The following is a 5,440-nucleotide window of genomic DNA, read 5'->3' as shown; positions in this document are numbered from 1 at the left end:
TTAGACTACCTGTAAAACAAAAAAAACAAGAGATGCATGTGGCCACTGTGTCAAACAACACGGGGCAATAAAACTTTGATGCCTTCAAAACAGCCAAGTTCTTGGACAATTGCTATTTGCTTCCTCTTACTGTTCTTTTTCCTTCAGAAATTCTCCTCCTAGCCCAGTTATCACTACTGCCTCAAGCATGTCCCTCCCTGCTATTACCAGCACATTTACACAGGCAAGGAACTTAACAGCTCTTCTTAAGTTATTCAGGTGCTAATTACAGCCACAAAAGAAAAGCAAAAGAGGGCTCAGGCAGTCAGAGAGCTCTGCAGGTGGCACCAGGCAACATCACACTTGCTAAAACACGTCCTTTTGCACAGAGGAGGAGAGAGGTCTATATTACGGCAGCTTGTGCCCTTCCCCCAGTGCTGACAAAAATCACATACCAAAGATAAGCTGGGGGGGGGGAGGATTGCAAAACCGCACACACACCAGGACGTTCTCTTGCTTCCAAGGCAAGACCAATCATTCCTCTAGGAATAGGGAAAGAGGAAAGGGTTTATCAAGCAATGCACAACTTAGCAAGTCAGTTTAACAAATACCAGTGGGGTTTGTGCACAGAGAAAACAAAACTCGGTGGGTTTAGTAGCTAAAAACACAGTGTAAACTACAGTCTGGTTACAGCAGTAAGCTTCCCACAGCAGTTTCAGGTGCCTTCCTTTGTAGACCAGCCCCAAAGTAGAAACTCCTCTCGACTGCTCCTGAGAGACGCAATTAATTGGAATTTTGGTGCTCAGGAAAGCTAGTCTCTCCCCTAAGTCCTGGCTCACCTGCCCGAGTACCTAGAGTGCTTATAACCCACCTCGCTCCCTGCTTTGCATGTTCATATCCATAAAAGAAACCTCCAAGCTCTTCCTCCATTCCGAGCTGTATCTTCCCTGCACCCCCCCCCATTCCCCCACCTGTTCACGTGCGCTGCTCCCCGGCACACGGCTCATCCCTCGGCCCCTTCCTTGAGCGATGATCCAGGTGCCTCAGGCTCTCAAATGTGGTGCCGGATCCAGGCACCGAGAGCATTCTCCGTGTTGGGGCTCAGCCCCAGCCCCCGGGGGACACATGGGGCCAGCCGGGGCCGGACAGGGGATTCCCGGGACCCCCCGAGTGCCCCGCTGCCCCTGGGGAGAGGCTGCACCGCTACCGCTGCCGCGGGCTGCGATTCGACTGCCCCGCGGCTGACATCGCGATGCTCTAATTTGTATTAATTGCAAAAAAAAAAAAAGTATTTTTATGTCATCTCCAGCAAGCACGACACTCCCATGTAGGGAAGCCTCCGGCTCGGCGCCTTGCCTACAAGCTGAGCGCATCGCGGCGGGCGCGGAATCCTCGCCGGGCAGGACTGCGGCCACGGTAACGCAGACCTACGGCCCCGCGCCTGTGCGCACAGACAGACGGACGGGCGGGCGGACTCTCCCCGCCACCCGTGGGCGCCCCGTCCCCGCACAGCCCCCTCCCGCCCCGCACTCACCGCGTAGCACAGCGCCGGCCTCTCGCTGAACACCGAGTCCTCCATGGGCGCGGACGGGCAGGGAAGGCGCCGCTTCCTCCACGTGGCGCGATGGCGGCGCCGGCCACTGGCCCCGCCGTCCGATGGCGGCAGGGCAACGCTGCACTCCCGCCCGGCAACTGCCGGCCCCCGACGTCCCTCCTCGCTACTCCTGCCCGCCCCCCGCCCCCGGCTGTCCCCTCCCCGCCGCGGGAGCCGGCAGCCCCTCGGCAGAGCGGGGCGGCAGCGGGAGGAGCGTGGTCCCGCGCCGCTGGAGGGGGAGCGGTTTCGGTTCTTCCGCGCCGGGCGGTGCCTCCCGGCGGACGGGGCCGCTCTGCCGCAGCACCTACGGCGTGACCTGCGGGGATCCCGCAGTGCCGAGGGGAGGAGAGGGTGGCCCCTTTCCCTGCTCTGGCTGCCCCGAGCGGTCCCCAAGATCCCGCCGGGAGAGGCGCCCCGCGGAGGCGCTGTCCCGAGCCCCCGACCGCTTCCTATGTGCTTTTCAGTTGCTCTCTATTTAAGCCCAGCCCCGGCGAGACGCCCTGACCCTCACTGCTGGAGAGACCCCGCGGAAACGACTGCTCCTCTGCAGAAAAGGCCCATCAAAAGAAACACGCTCTCCAAAAGCCCCAGATAACCACCCAGCAGGGCCCGCCCCTCCCCTCGTCCTCCTCACTGGCCACTCGTGGGGCTGTCCCGCCCCTCGTCCTCCTCATTGGGCACACCTGAGGCGTTCCCGCCCCTCGCCACCCTCACTGGGCACACCTGAGGCTGTCCCTTATGGGAGGGGACAGAATGGCTCTTGGCCCTCAGGCGGGCAAGTGACTTGGGGGCGGGGGTAGAGGCGGCACGAGCCGGGGCGGGGGCCGGGGCGAGCCGGGGGCGGGGCCGGGGCGAGCCGGGGGGCGGGGCCGGGGCGAGCCGGGGGGCGCGGAAACTGTGAACGGACGGCAATGATTCGTACACCCATCAAATCATTATTCATCGGAGCCCGATTCCCTCATCTCTGTCCTTGTTTTTCTTGGCTGCAAAACCCGATGATCCCCACTGGCTACTGTTTAGGGTGCTTTTCTTCCACTGCTCTTTTCTCCCCGCTGAAACCTCCTGAGATATTCAGAGATTAGTTGGAGGTGAGCCCCTCTGAGGTATTTCCTCTCGTGCCAGTGCTGTGGGATGAACAAGTAAAGAAAGCACGTCAAAAGTTCCTTCTACCCCCTTCTTTGCAAACACCCTCCCAGTTTGTCCTTGCCAGCTCCATCTCCCCAAGCACCTGCACCTGACACTTTGGCTCTGCTGGGAAAGGGACAGCAAGTGCAGAAAGTTCAGTGCTGTGCAGGGGCTCCCTAGGGAACAGCACTTTGGTGTTTTAGTCCATGGCCTCCTGCTGCCCTCCCTCCTGGAGACAGAGCATGACCCGTGCATTGCTCTCTTCCTTGTTTCTCCCACACTCACAGACCCAGGTCCTGCTCTTTTGGCCCCACTTTTCTTAGCAGACCCCGCATCATTTTCCAGGCTCCCCAGGAAACTTCTGCAGCTGACCCCTTGCTAAATGCAGAGCACAGGACAAAGGAAGGACAAATTTCTCAGCACCTACCACCTACAATTTTACTTCTCCACACCACGCTCCCATTCCCGCCGTCTGTGTAGGTGCCTGCACGAGTCTTCCTTGTCCCAGCCCTGCCAAACTGACACACGCACAGGTTTCAAGGCACTCCAGAGCTCAGAAATATGTTCATGCCTTGCCAGGCCACCCCAATCCTGTCCCACCCACCCGAGCTGAGCAGGTGATGCCAAGGTTCCCCTTCCTCCTGGCAATCACTGCCTCAGCACACCAAGGCCCATGCTGGGCAACGCTTGGGAAAACTTGGGAAAGGCACAAGTCAGTGATGCAGCTGCAGTGATGCAGGTAGGGAAAATCCCAGCCTGGATAAAATGCATTTGAAAACTCACCTGTGAATTCAATCAGCAGCTTTTCTTCTCGTTGCTCCCCAGATCTTCTCCCTAGTTGCTGGCTTTTGGAGAGGAGCGTGCTTTGGCACGGCACAGCCGTGCAAAGTTGTCAGCTTTCCTTACCTGGGCAGAGATGTCAGGATCTGGGAGTTCCTGGGGAATGCCCTCAGCTGGCAATTCCACCATCTAAAAGGAAACAAGACCAAGGAAATGGTGATTTCTTTGGCTTTCAAGTTATTTTCAGTTCTTAAAACAGAAGCAACACTTGCTTTGGAATTGTGTTGGGTGAACAATTGGCAGTGGGCACACGCCAGGGCAATAGTGCTGATTTCACTGATGCTCTCTGGGGCAGGAGCAGCTGAGCTCCTGAGTTCAGTTCCTGCCCAAGGTCTGACCCCAAAATGATCCCCTCCTCTCCACTGCTGATCACCTCCACATTTGCATTCACTGACCTGCAGAGAATCAAACTCCTTTTTAAGCCCCAAAACCTGCCCGGCCAGCCACAACTGATCACCTCTTGTTTTAAGACAAGATCTTCATTCTCTCTCCCAGAGATCACCTCAGATTTAACCATAAAATAGAATCCCCTGATTTAGAACAACTGAATCCTAGAAGCCCGTGCCTTCTCAAATGTATTCACTACCAGCAAAAGAAAGAATTGCAAGCAGCAAGAGGGACGTGGTAAACAACCCTCTGCCTTAAAAGCCAAGAGAAATAACCCCCCAAGCCCAAAGCAGAGCTGCGAGGTGCCCCCTAGCCCTGTCCGGACCAGAACAATTGCCCATGAGCTGCCCCCCGCCTCGCAGGCGCCGCCTGGCTGACACGGCCGGGAGCGGCACTGCAGCCGGGCCCCGGGCCCCACTAAGACCTCCAGTGCTCCCAGAGCGCCGATCGGCCGACCGAAGTCTCCGCTGGCCGCGGCAAAAGCGGAGCCTCGCCATCGCAGGCCGCGTGCAGTTTCCAGGAGGACAGGGAGGCTGCCGGCGGCGCAGCCCCGCCCCATCGCCGGGCGCTGCGGGACGGGGCGCGGGCGGCAGCGGCGCAGGACGGGAGGGCGGGGAAGGAGGGGAGCGGGACCGGGAGCGGGGGGATTGCAGCGGCAGCAGAACGGGACCGGGACCGGGAGCGGGACGGGGCGGGGCGTGGGCGGCAGCGGAGCGGGACGGGGCAGGGAAAAAGGGGGAAGGGAGCGGAGCAGAGTCCCCAGCGCCGACCTGTGCTTGCTCAGGGGTCCTCGTCCTCACGGCTGTGCCACGTCTCCGAATGGAGCCTGCCCGCGCCGGTGCTTGCGGCGGCCGCCGCCATGACTGCCGCCTTCGGCCTGCCCTACCGCTCACGTGCTGGCCGCCATCTTTGTTGTGGCTCTGCACGTTCCGGTGAGGGCGGTGTTATCTTGAGTGTTGGCCGTGACGACTTCCGGTGAGGGCGTCGCCATCTTGAGTGTGGGCCGTGACGACTTCCGGTGAGGGCGTCGCCATCTTGAGTGTTGGCCGTGACGACTTTCGGTGAGGGCGTCGCCATCTTGAGTGTGGGCCGTGATGACTTCCGGTGAGGGCGTCGCCATCTTGAGTGTGGGCCGTGACGACTTTCGGTGAGGGCGTCGCCATCTTGAGGGTGGGCCGTGACGACTTCCGGTATGGGCGTCGCCATCTTGAGTGTGGGCCGTGACGACTTCCGGCGAGGCGTCGCCATCTTGAGTGGGGCCGTGACGACTTCCGGTGAGGGCGTCGCCATCTTGAGTTTGGGCCGTGACGACTTCCGGTGAGGGCGTCGCCATCTTGAGTGTGGGCCGCAACGTCTTCCGGTGAGGGCGTCGCCATCTTGAGTGTGGGCCGGGACGACTTCCGGTGAGGGCGTCGCCATCTTGAGTGTGGGCCGCGAAGACTTCCGGTGAGGGCGTCGCCATCTTGAGTGTGGCCTCGAGCGTTTCCAATCACGGCGCCGCCATCTTGAGTGTGG

General features: G+C 59.9%; 1 long non-coding RNA gene across 1 annotated transcript; it reads right to left on the bottom strand.

The window, feature by feature from the left end:
- Positions 1 to 2,487: 2,487 nt before the first annotated feature.
- LOC126634682 (uncharacterized) lies at positions 2,488 to 5,138 on the bottom strand. Its single transcript, XR_007627417.1, has 4 exons — positions 4,696 to 5,138; positions 3,482 to 3,667; positions 3,126 to 3,216; positions 2,488 to 2,697 (listed from the first exon to the last, which is right to left on the bottom strand). It is a non-coding gene; the product is annotated as an uncharacterized LOC126634682 (long non-coding RNA).
- Positions 5,139 to 5,440: the final 302 nt, after the last annotated feature.

Source organism: Myiozetetes cayanensis, unplaced genomic scaffold, assembly GCF_022539395.1.
Source record: "Myiozetetes cayanensis isolate MyiCay16 unplaced genomic scaffold, myiCay2020 scf10, whole genome shotgun sequence".
In the NCBI taxonomy this organism is placed as follows: domain Eukaryota; kingdom Metazoa; phylum Chordata; class Aves; order Passeriformes; family Tyrannidae; genus Myiozetetes; species Myiozetetes cayanensis.
The sequence above is the reverse complement of the archived record's forward strand: the minus strand, read 5'-3'. Positions and strand labels throughout refer to the sequence as shown.